This window comes from Anomaloglossus baeobatrachus, chromosome 7 (assembly GCF_048569485.1).
Source record: "Anomaloglossus baeobatrachus isolate aAnoBae1 chromosome 7, aAnoBae1.hap1, whole genome shotgun sequence".
Classification (NCBI taxonomy): Eukaryota; Metazoa; Chordata; class Amphibia; order Anura; family Aromobatidae; genus Anomaloglossus; species Anomaloglossus baeobatrachus.
Window position 1 is genome coordinate 233,306,012 of NC_134359.1, and position 13,268 is coordinate 233,319,279.

Genomic DNA, 13,268 nt, shown 5'->3' on the forward strand with positions numbered 1-13,268 from the left:
CGATGTGGACAAGTAAAAGACCATTTCCTCCTATCCATGACAAAGTGTTGAGATTCACTCTGTGCAGCACTGGTGTTTAGTGGAAAAGTAGATCTAAGATTGCGTACCACATTCTGCAGATACTCCTGTATACGTGCGTCTATTTCTATGGCAGGAATTAGTTCGCCAAATTTTGTCTTGTACCGGGGATCTAACAGTGTGGCAACCCAGTATTCAGGATTACTTCAAATTCATACAATCCGAGGGTCATGTAGGTAGTGCAGCAAGAAGGCGCTCATGTGTCTTGTGCATCCAGGAGGACCAAGTCCTTGGTGTGTTGGTGGCAGAGAGGTGAGAATCGTGCATCCTTCCTCTGCCCTCTACCCACAACCTCGCACAACCGAAATGTGAGCAAGCTCTCACTCATCTGCTGAGTCTTCCATGCCCATCGCCAGTTCGTCCTCCATTTCTTCATGGGCTCCTGCACTTTCATCAACACTTTTTGCTGATACTATGCGCCCTTGTTAATCCCTCTCCCTCACCATGACTGCCGCATAGGTGCCGCTGACCATCTGGACCTCGTAGATCTTGTTATCCCTTCCGCATATGACTCCTCCTGTACTTCCTCCCCTTCCTCTTGTCCCAACACCTGACTCCGAATAATAATTACAGTGTGCTCCATCATGTAGATGACCAGAATTGTCACGCTGAGAATGACATTGCCAGTGCTAAACATCTTCGTCGACATTTCAAAACTGTGTAGCAGGGTGCATAGGTCCTTGATCTGACACCACTCCAGCAGCGTGATCTGCACCACCTCTGGATCAACTTATCCCAGGCTATATGTCTTACCGTATTTCAGCAGGGCTCTGCGGTGCTGCCACACACGCTGCAACATGTGCAGATTCCAATTCCTGCGTGTCGGAACATCGCATTTCCGGCGTTTAACTGCCAGACCCTAAGACTTCCGGAGTGATGAAAGTTGTTGAGCTGCTGTGTGCGCACGATGGAAGTGAGCACATAGCGAGCGTGCCCGCTGCACAAGGCCATGTAGGCCGTGATGGTGTTTTAAAAATTGCTGGAGAATTCGGATCAACACGTGAGCCATAAAAGGCACGTGTGTCACATTGCCCTGAGGATGGCCCGCAGCCAGGTTTGCATCATTGCCGCACACGGCTGTTAAGTCACCAACGGAGTCCGCTCCGTCAATTTGTACTCCGGTCGCCAGGTGACAACGTGTTCCTTTCATGAATAGTGCTGATGATGGGAGAGTAGTCGATGCCAGCGGCGCAGGTGGACGCAGGTTATGCTCACCCACTGGGCTGCATTACCTTGACAGATGCAGAATCTCTGGCTGAATGTAGCTGGTGGGTATCTCACAGATGAAATACCATCATTCAGCTACAACCAATGGGAAGACACCACACCCTTTTTTATGCCCATCCTGTCTGCAGACCACTGCCAGACATAGCTATGAACCTCTGGTTAATTTTACCCCCAGTTCAGTTTTATGATTTTGTGTGCTTGTTACCTGACTACTTTTCCTGCTTGCTGTTTATGTACCTTGTTGGCCGATACGCATTTCACCTCTGCTTGTTTTCTGATTAAGTCCTGGCCGTCCCATTCTGTTCCTGTTCCTCAATTAATGTTTTGACCCTGCCTGACTACTATTCTCTGTAATAGCGGTGTGACTCACATTTCCCATACATTTCAAAGTAAAACTTTGACCGCCTGATGGCATTGAGCTCTGCTGCCAGCATAGTAAGGAGGTGTGTGGTAGTCCTTGTGCGCAGTTGCAAGGAAGGGTGGCCTGACCACACAGGGTTTGCGCAAAGGTAGAGGACCCACACGAGGTTGAAGAGGCAGAAGCAGTGTATTAACTTCTACATACAGAACAAGGATTGAAACAACTCGTGGGGACGGCAAGACTTGTACAGCAGACCCTTCTCCATCTCTCACCATAGTTTGCCAGTGCCCAGTCAGTGACATGTAATGACCCTGTCTATGCTTACTGGTCCAAGTATCTGTGTTGAAATGCACCCTGTCGCACACAGATTTTCTCAAGGAAGTGGTGATGTTGTGTGCGACATGCCGGTGTAGCGCGGGCATGCTTTTCTTGGAGAAGCAGTGGTGATTGGGCATCTGGTACTGGGGCACAGCGACAGACATAAGGTCTGTAAAATCCTGTGTGTCCACTACGCGTAAAGGCAGCATTTCGGTAGCCAACAGCTTACAGAGGGATAGAGTCAACCACTTAGCTTTGTCATGGGTCGCAGTAAGTGGCCTTTTATTTGACCACATCTGAGGGACAGAGATCTGGCTGCTGTGTGTAGACGGTGTTGAGTCGGGTGTCCCTGGAAAAATGCAGCTTTGTGAGGAAAGTGCAGGCGGAGACATGATGTTGCCTTCATCCAAAGTTGGTGCTATCGATGTCTGAGAGAGCTGTACACACTCACTTGTTTCCCCTTCCAAACCAACTGACGACCTACCAAGCAAACTGCCTGTTGCGGTTACAGTGGTGGAAGTTGTGCGTGGAAAAACAGGTGTGACAGCTGTCCCCACAGTCCTAGAAGATGACGAGCGCGCGGATGCACTGGAAGGGGCAGGCGGTGGATGGTTCGCTCCGCTAGGCCGCATTGCAGCACGGTGAGCTTCCCATCGGGCCATATGATATTTATTCATGTGACGATTCATGGAAGAAGTTGTCAAACTGCTGAGGTTTTGACCTCTACTAAGAGAACCATGACAAATTTTACAGATCACATAATTTGGGCGATCTTTTTCTATGTCAAAAAAGGACCTGGCTAGGCAAGGCTTAGAGGCCATGCGACCTGTTGATCCACCCCGAATAATGCTCAGAGGCAGAGTGGTGGCTGAGGATGCAGTTGTAGACGTGCTACCAGTGCTCCGACTGTGTCCAGGAAGGCGCCAGGTTACTTCGACGTCGGTTGCATCCTCCTCCACCGCCTCTGTTGACCTCCTCGAGTGTCTGACTGTGGGTTGACAGTAGGTGTGATCTAGAACTTAATCATCAATTGTTGTGTTTGCACTCCCCTACCCCTCAGACCGAGTTTCTTCTTGCCCTGACCGAATATTTAAGTTGTCATCCCAATCGGGTATCTGCGTCTCATCTTCATCAGTATGTTCCTCATTGCCTATAACCACAGTTGTTGGAAAGGCAGCATTTTGGTAGCCAACAGTTTGCATATGATGAAAGTCAACCTCCAAGCCATTTCATGCCCTTCTAAAAGCATGTAAAACACAGCGAGGGGACTCCAACCACAGTCTCCCTCGTTGCCACTAACTGGGCCACACACACCCCACTTGACTGGCATCGGTTGAGCCCCCTTTTGAAAAAGAAAAAGATGCTTTGCATGAAGCACTCTCAAAAATACGCGTGCCTTTCCCGTCCCCTGGCTGACCCAGGGGAAGAAAAGTCCTCTGAGAGCCATGACTTGTTCATCTTGGTTCTTTTAGAGACACAGCGAGGGGACTCCAACCACAGTCTCCCTCGTTGCCACTAACTGGGCCACACACACCCCACTTGACTGGCATCGGTTGACCCCCCCTTTTGACAAAGAAAAAGATGCTTTGCATGAAGCACTCTCAAAAATACGCGTGCCTTTCCCGTCCCCTGGCTGACCCAGGGGAAGAAAAGTCCTCTGAGAGCCATGACTTGTTCATCTTGGTTCTTTTAGAGACACAGCGAGGGGACTCCAACCACAGTCTCCCTCGTTGCCACTAACTGGGCCACACACACCCCACTTGACTGGCATCGGTTGAGCCCCCTTTTGAAAAAGAAAAAGATGCTTTGCATGAAGCACTCTCAAAAATACGCGTGCCTTTCCCGTCCCCTGGCTGACCCAGGGGAAGAAAAGTCCTCTGAGAGCCATGACTTGTTCATCTTGGTTCTTTTAGAGACACAGCGAGGGGACTCCAACCACAGTCTCCCTCGTTGCCACTAACTGGGCCACACACACCCCACTTGACTGGCATCGGTTGACCCCCCCTTTTGACAAAGAAAAAGATGCTTTGCATGAAGCACTCTCAAAAATACGCGTGCCTTTCCCGTCCCCTGGCTGACCCAGGGGAAGAAAAGTCCTCTGAGAGCCATGACTTGTTCATCTTGGTTCTTTTAGAGACACAGCGAGGGGACTCCAACCACAGTCTCCCTCGTTGCCACTAACTGGGCCACACACACCCCACTTGACTGGCATCGGTTGACCCCCCCTTTTGACAAAGAAAAAGATGCTTTGCATGAAGCACTCTCAAAAATACGCGTGCCTTTCCCGTCCCCTGGCTGACCCAGGGGAAGAAAAGTCCTCTGAGAGCCATGACTTGTTCATCTTGGTTCTTTTAGAGACACAGCGAGGGGACTCCAACCACAGTCTCCCTCGTTGCCACTAACTGGGCCACACACACCCCACTTGACTGGCATCGGTTGACCCCCCCTTTTGACAAAGAAAAAGATGCTTTTCATGAAGCACTCTCAAAAATACGCGTGCCTTTCCCGTCCCCTGGCTGACCCAGGGGAAGAAAAGTCCTCTGAGAGCCATGACTTGTTCATCTTGGTTCTTTTAGAGACACAGCGAGGGGACTCCAACCACAGTCTCCCTCGTTGCCACTAACTGGGCCACACACACCCCACTTGACTGGCATCGGTTGACCCCCCCTTTTGACAAAGAAAAAGATGCTTTTCATGAAGCACTCTCAAAAATACGCGTGCCTTTCCCGTCCCCTGGCTGACCCAGGGGAAGAAAAGTCCTCTGAGAGCCATGACTTGTTCATCTTGGTTCTTTTAGAGACACAGCGAGGGGACTCCAACCACAGTCTCCCTCGTTGCCACTAACTGGGCCACACACACCCCACTTGACTGGCATCGGTTGAGCCCCCTTTTGAAAAAGAAAAAGATGCTTTGCATGAAGCACTCTCAAAAATACGCGTGCCTTTCCCGTCCCCTGGCTGACCCAGGGGAAGAAAAGTCCTCTGAGAGCCATGACTTGTTCATCTTGGTTCTTTTAGAGACACAGCGAGGGGACTCCAACCACAGTCTCCCTCGTTGCCACTAACTGGGCCACACACACCCCACTTGACTGGCATCGGTTGACCCCCCCTTTTGACAAAGAAAAAGATGCTTTGCATGAAGCACTCTCAAAAATACGCGTGCCTTTCCCGTCCCCTGGCTGACCCAGGGGAAGAAAAGTCCTCTGAGAGCCATGACTTGTTCATCTTGGTTCTTTTAGAGACACAGCGAGGGGACTCCAACCACAGTCTCCCTCGTTGCCACTAACTGGGCCACACACACCCCACTTGACTGGCATCGGTTGACCCCCCCTTTTGACAAAGAAAAAGATGCTTTGCATGAAGCACTCTCAAAAATACGCGTGCCTTTCCCGTCCCCTGGCTGACCCAGGGGAAGAAAAGTCCTCTGAGAGCCATGACTTGTTCATCTTGGTTCTTTTAGAGACACAGCGAGGGGACTCCAACCACAGTCTCCCTCGTTGCCACTAACTGGGCCACACACACCCCACTTGACTGGCATCGGTTGACCCCCCCTTTTGACAAAGAAAAAGATGCTTTGCATGAAGCACTCTCAAAAATACGCGTGCCTTTCCCGTCCCCTGGCTGACCCAGGGGAAGAAAAGTCCTCTGAGAGCCATGACTTGTTCATCTTGGTTCTTTTAGAGACACAGCGAGGGGACTCCAACCACAGTCTCCCTCGTTGCCACTAACTGGGCCACACACACCCCACTTGACTGGCATCGGTTGACCCCCCCTTTTGACAAAGAAAAAGATGCTTTGCATGAAGCACTCTCAAAAATACGCGTGCCTTTCCCGTCCCCTGGCTGACCCAGGGGAAGAAAAGTCCTCTGAGAGCCATGACTTGTTCATCTTGGTTCTTTTAGAGACACAGCGAGGGGACTCCAACCACAGTCTCCCTCGTTGCCACTAACTGGGCCACACACACCCCACTTGACTGGCATCGGTTGACCCCCCCTTTTGACAAAGAAAAAGATGCTTTGCATGAAGCACTCTCAAAAATACGCGTGCCTTTCCCGTCCCCTGGCTGACCCAGGGGAAGAAAAGTCCTCTGAGAGCCATGACTTGTTCATCTTGGTTCTTTTAGAGACACAGCGAGGGGACTCCAACCACAGTCTCCCTCGTTGCCACTAACTGGGCCACACACACCCCACTTGACTGGCATCGGTTGACCCCCCCTTTTGACAAAGAAAAAGATGCTTTTCATGAAGCACTCTCAAAAATACGCGTGCCTTTCCCGTCCCCTGGCTGACCCAGGGGAAGAAAAGTCCTCTGAGAGCCATGACTTGTTCATCTTGGTTCTTTTAGAGACACAGCGAGGGGACTCCAACCACAGTCTCCCTCGTTGCCACTAACTGGGCCACACACACCCCACTTGACTGGCATCGGTTGACCCCCCCTTTTGACAAAGAAAAAGATGCTTTTCATGAAGCACTCTCAAAAATACGCGTGCCTTTCCCGTCCCCTGGCTGACCCAGGGGAAGAAAAGTCCTCTGAGAGCCATGACTTGTTCATCTTGGTTCTTTTAGAGACACAGCGAGGGGACTCCAACCACAGTCTCCCTCGTTGCCACTAACTGGGCCACACACACCCCACTTGACTGGCATCGGTTGAGCCCCCTTTTGAAAAAGAAAAAGATGCTTTGCATGAAGCACTCTCAAAAATACGCGTGCCTTTCCCGTCCCCTGGCTGACCCAGGGGAAGAAAAGTCCTCTGAGAGCCATGACTTGTTCATCTTGGTTCTTTTAGAGACACAGCGAGGGGACTCCAACCACAGTCTCCCTCGTTGCCACTAACTGGGCCACACACACCCCACTTGACTGGCATCGGTTGACCCCCCCTTTTGACAAAGAAAAAGATGCTTTGCATGAAGCACTCTCAAAAATACGCGTGCCTTTCCCGTCCCCTGGCTGACCCAGGGGAAGAAAAGTCCTCTGAGAGCCATGACTTGTTCATCTTGGTTCTTTTAGAGACACAGCGAGGGGACTCCAACCACAGTCTCCCTCGTTGCCACTAACTGGGCCACACACACCCCACTTGACTGGCATCGGTTGACCCCCCCTTTTGACAAAGAAAAAGATGCTTTGCATGAAGCACTCTCAAAAATACGCGTGCCTTTCCCGTCCCCTGGCTGACCCAGGGGAAGAAAAGTCCTCTGAGAGCCATGACTTGTTCATCTTGGTTCTTTTAGAGACACAGCGAGGGGACTCCAACCACAGTCTCCCTCGTTGCCACTAACTGGGCCACACACACCCCACTTGACTGGCATCGGTTGAGCCCCCTTTTGAAAAAGAAAAAGATGCTTTGCATGAAGCACTCTCAAAAATACGCGTGCCTTTCCCGTCCCCTGGCTGACCCAGGGGAAGAAAAGTCCTCTGAGAGCCATGACTTGTTCATCTTGGTTCTTTTAGAGACACAGCGAGGGGACTCCAACCACAGTCTCCCTCGTTGCCACTAACTGGGCCACACACACCCCACTTGACTGGCATCGGTTGAGCCCCCCTTTTGACAAAGAAAAAGATGCTTTGCATGAAGCACTCTCAAAAATACGCGTGCCTTTCGCCTCCCCTGGCTGACCCAGGGGAAGAAAAGTCCTCTGAGAGCCAGGTCCACATTGTCAGTGGACAGACACGTGTGCTTATCTGCCAGCAGACCCCCAGCAGCACTGAAGACAGGTTCCGAGAGAACGCTGGCTGCAGGACACGACAAGATCCTCAAGGCGTACGTGGCGAGCTCAGGCAATTTATCCAGATTGGAAGCCTAAAATGAGCAGGGCTCAAGTTGCACAATAATGGAATCGATGTTTCTTTGCATATACTCATATATCTGTGTGTCTCCCTCTTTTTCCTTGTCCAGCTGTTTTGTTTTCACATGAGTATATGTCCTTGTCACTTTCCCATGTGTTTGTGTTATGTTGTGAGTTGTTTGTCACCTTTTGGACACCTTTCAGGGTGTTTTCTAGGTGTTTTACTGTGTTTGTGATTGCCTGCCATTGTTTCCTATGGGCTCGAGTTCGGTTCGTCGAACGTTCGACGAGCCGAACTCGAGCCAGACCCCCCGTTCGGCGAACCGCCTCGAGCCGAACCGGGACCGGTTCGCTCATCTCTATTAAAGACAACAAAAATAGGATCTAAAAATAAGGTTATTATTTTTGCTCTGTAATTAGCCTAAATAATAATTTTATTTAGCTTTTTAGTAAAGTTTGATTTTTCCTCACATTTAAATTCATTCTGCATTTTCCTATATTCCCATAAAACATTCCCTATCCCCTAAAACGTTAATAACTGTTGAATGGACATGCAAAACATGTTTCCATGAATATTGTTAGCCAGAGAATTTGCTACACATGATAAGATTGTTCCAAGATAATCTAATAATGTTGTATTACTACTAATTAAAAACAATTTTTTAATTTAAAAAAGGCCATAAATTGCATAGGTCTGAAGAGGGGTATCTTGATAAAGTAAATCAAAAACTAAAGCCTTTAGGTCCACCAGGAGGGATGAAACAATCTTTACTGTTACTCCTTACTTATATTTTATAGAAACTCAATAGTATATTTCTAGGGTTTTCAATAAATATCTACTTACGTAAATATCAGTGTATTTTTTTTACTAGGGGTAAGGAAATCATTGAAATTCAAATTTGCTAATTTTATTGATTTTTTTTCGAAAAACTTGATTCATAGCAAATCCTTTCACAAATATTGCAAAGCCACAAACTTTGTGAAATGGTGCAAATATTATCCCTCTTATGCCGGTTTCACACAGCTGTGAAACAAGGACCATTCTCACATTGGATGACTTTGTCCAACCTGAGCTAAATGTCTTTTTGGCATAGGCATTTAGAACAGTATTCGATTCATGGATGTGTAAGACCGGCCTTAGGGGGGCTTTACACGTTGCGACATTGCTTCCGAAATATCGTCGGGGTCACGTCATTAGTGACGCACATCCGGCGCCGGTAACGACCTTGCAACGTGTAAATCCTAGATGCGCCAATAAAGAATCACAAAAGCATCGAAAATCGGTGATCTGTGTAGCGTCGGTCATTTTCATAATGTCGGGTCGACCGCAGGTACGATGTTGTTTGTCGCTCCTGCGGCAGCACACATCGCTGTGTGTAAACCCGCAGGAGCGACAAACATCTCCTTACCTGCGTCCTGACGGCAATGTGGAAGGGAGAAGGTGGGCGGGATGTTATGTCCCGCTCATCTCCGACCCTCCGCTTCTATTGGCCGGCCGCTTAGTGACATCGCGGTGACGTCACTGTGACGTTGAACGCACCTCCCCCTTGAAGGAGGGATAGTTCGGCAGTCACAGTGACGTTGCCGAGCAGGTATGTGCGTGTGAAGCTGCCGTAGTGATAATGTTCACTACGGCAGCAATCACCACATGTCGCATGTGCGATGGGGGCGGGTACTATCGCGCTGGACATTGCTAGCCGATGCTAGCGATGTCACAACGTGTAAAGTACCCCTTAGTCTTATGTGATCAGGTAGACCATTTTGTCACTTCTTGTAAGTTTAGGAGAATTACTGAAATTTTTACCCACTAAGAATTCATCTGTCTTGGCCTATGGTAAACACCAAACCTGGTTTAACCCTGCATTTTTAAAGGATGCATGCAGGGGAAAGGAATGGAGGATGATCATCCATTTTTCTGTCACTGTCTGTCCTATGAACTTGGTATGTTGCTTTCTGTGGGCCATTAAAAAATGTATAGAGTTTAAGGAGGCTTTATGACCATAATATTGTGCATTGTGGGGGATGTAGGGCCATCATGCTGTGTATACTGGGGTGGTAGATAATTAGAATTCATATAGGGGGACTGTTTGACCTTTATACTGTATATAGGAGTTGTATGGGAGCACTATACTGTGTGGAGGATTGTGGGAGGATCTCTTGCATTGTGTGCGGTGCTGAGGTTGTGGGACTATCATGCTGTACTTTGTTGTGGATGATTGTGGTGGGGGGCTTAATGTGGAGTCAACATAATGTGTGGGGAAGACTATAGGTGCATCATACTGTGTTGTGGCATCTTACTTTCCTGATATCACTCTGGGATCATCATATTTTGCTTGTAGGGGGTATGGTGTGGGCAAATTGAGGGAATTCACTGTAAAATGATCACACTGTATGTGGTTGGGGTATTTTTGTAAGCATCATACTCTATGGGACCATATAAAGGGTATGATAGTAGGTAAGGCGCTTTATTAAGGGCAAAATTACTGTATGAGTGTCACAATACATGTCCCATCCATCTCCCTATTTATAAAAGTTTAGAAGTATCTGTGCATATGTGCTGTAACCACCCCCCACCTCAAGGTGCTAAATTATTCATTTTTTTTTAGGTGGAGGAGCCGAATTTGAACTTTTGCTATGTGGCTTTGTGACGCCCTGGGCAAGCCAGGGGTCACAGGTCACACACCACCACACCCCACACTCCAGGTAGGCACATCACAGCTAAACTACAAATCCTTGTTGCCTTCTTCCAGAAGCTGATGATCCACACCAGGGGGTGGGCCAGGCGGTTGGCTCCGCCCACCGAGGAGGTCACAGTTCTGGAGGCGGGAGAAACCAGGCAGATTAGCTCAGGGGGAGCTTGAGTGAGGAGCTAAGTGAAGGAGTAAACAAGTAGTGAAAGTAGAAAAGTGGTAAAGGAGGAAAGCAAGTGAGGTGACAAGAAGGAAGGAAAGCCTGAAGGGTCCAGCTTTGTGTAGGGCCAGATCAGCAAGGTCAGCGACGGCGGTGACTGTCTGGAGGGGGACCGTTTGGAAGTTCCTGGAAGGACCCCGTTGGCTGTGTGCCCGGTGGTCTGGAGCAGTGTTCCGAAAGACAGTCAGCACCAGGGCAGAGGCCTTTCGGACCCCGGCAAGGCTAGGAGTCGCCAAATTTGCCGAATCCGTCAGTGAAGGGGACGTAGATCCCCCAGCAACCAAGTCCCGATTGAAGGCAACAGCTCAACCTGAAGCAGAGAGACACCGCCACCGCCAAGGCACCAGTTTCTCAGGGCCAGCGCCTGCGGGCAAAGTGTAGAGCTCCTCCGGCCCAGATTGTAGTCGGGGAGCGGGTAACCGGAGGGAATCCACCGCTACCACAAGTCAACCATAGGTGCAAGGAAGAGGGACATCACCGTCACCTATCGGGAGTGCAGGTGCAGCCGTCTGTGGGACCGTCCTACCAGCCGTTTGGTTTACCGTACAAACTGTGTCCGTGTCTCAGGCTGAGTGAGTACCACAGTGCCGCAAGGCACAGCACTGCCCCCGCGTCCCTGCGCCCACCAGGCTCCGCGCCTCACAAACCATCACCGGGCCCCGGGATCACCAACCCCTGCCCACGGAGGGGCAACACAACACCTGGCTGCTCCGCATCACCATCCCCGGGATCCCCGCATTGAGCAGCGGTGGTGAAATCACCACAACCGTGGGTGGCATCACGAACTATAACAATCCCCGCACCCAACAAACAACCCCTTTCACTCACGGGCGAGGAGTGCCGCTCGAGAAAACCCCCGGGATCCGGCCTACGGCTCGAGCCACCACTCAGCAGCCGGACCCGAGCAGAAGGGGTGAGCGCGGTGTCTGACACCCTCCTCCCCGCCCGCGACAACTTGGCGTCACGAACAGGATCTTACCGCTCTGCCGTCTGGTGGAGGTGCGCCTTGTTACCGCCGGAGGTATCCGGCAGAAAAATTGCAGAAGCCGCCATCTTTGGCGCGAAAAGTTCCCGCTCGAGCGTCTTCTCGAGCAGTAGAGGCGCGAAGGCCAAGACCCCGCCCCGAGAGAGGAGGGGCCGGAAAGAGCTAAGGGGGACGAAATGGCGGCTGGCCGCATGTGAGCGCGGCTGTGGAAGCGGGGACGCCAGGACCCTGCGGCCATTTATTGGTTCCTGGAAGAGGCCGCTGCTAAAGATGCTGAGTCCGACCAACAACACCGTGGTCCCCGCGCCCGGCAGGGCAGCGTGGGTGGAATTCCGGACCGCCCAGCTAAGCAGCCGTCTGCAGGTCCGCATGCAGCTCCTCCTGGAGGAGTGGGAGGCCGACATGGTGGAAGTGGTGGCTGCTACGCGGAGATGTGAGGTGGAGGAAGATTTGGAGGAACGGGTAAGAGACCCACGTCCCTGTATTCCCGAGGGATCGGCCGCTGCGGCTGAGGGGCCCGGCCTACACCCGTTCACCCTGCTGCCTCTCCCGCTACCTGCGTTAGCTGCTGCTGCCCCGCCACTAGGCCCGCTACCACCACCACCGGTAGCGGTACCCTGCCAATCCGCCCCGGCGGACCAACCTGCAGCAGAAGCTCATGACCACCCTGAACCGCTTCTATGGAAGAAGCCAAAGGCAGAGCCCGTCAGCAAAGATGCACCGAAGACACGGCGGGGATGCAGCTGCCAGGAGGCAGAGGAGGCCATGTCACAGCGGGGTCCCTCATTACTGAAGGTGCCGGTTGTAGCCGACACGGAGGGACTCTGGCTGGGTCCGTCCCCCGCACACGCTGAACCGGAGCAAACAGAAAGTACTCCCGGCTGGGAGCGGCGGCAACAGCAGCTGCGCAGGGAGATCGATGCCCGAGAGGGGTGTAGAGCGGATGTGCATGCCCGCATGAATATGGAAGAAGATCGCCTGCAGCGAGCTACCATTGGGCTCCAGAGCGGTGCACCATGTGAAGGTGGCACTAGAGCCCCACGAGTGAGAATGGACTGTTGAGCCGCAAAAGGCAGCGGAGTGCCGCTGCACAGTCCCCGTTGGGACCACCACTGAGTTGTTTGTTTGTTGAAATGTTGAAAGTTCTGCTGATGATGAAAATGATAATTACCGAGTTTTCACCAGATTGTCTGTTGTGATTGAACCGGCCGGAGCCGGCACCGTTGTCCCCGTGGGGACCGTTTAAAAATGCATGGGAACTATCCATGGACAAGCCCGTGAACTTGCAGGGCAACCACAGACGTTAGTGGCTTGTAAATATGTTGGTTACCGTTACCGTTTTCCGCAATGCCGCCTCCGGAGAGGCAGGTTGGAGGGAGGGCCCTGAGCAGAGCAGGCTGGGGCCCAGCCACCAAAGGAACCGGTGGCTACCCTCTGGAGGGAAGGACAGATCCCGCTCGGGTACCGTGTGCTGGACTGTGGGTCAAGGGGTGCTGCCTGGGCTTTAGGGGCAGCATCAGGGCCAGGTTACTTGGGTGGGAGAGAGCGGAAACCGTAACCGTAAACCGTTGCAACGTTTAAGAAAATGTGCCTCCCGTCTTGGGAAGA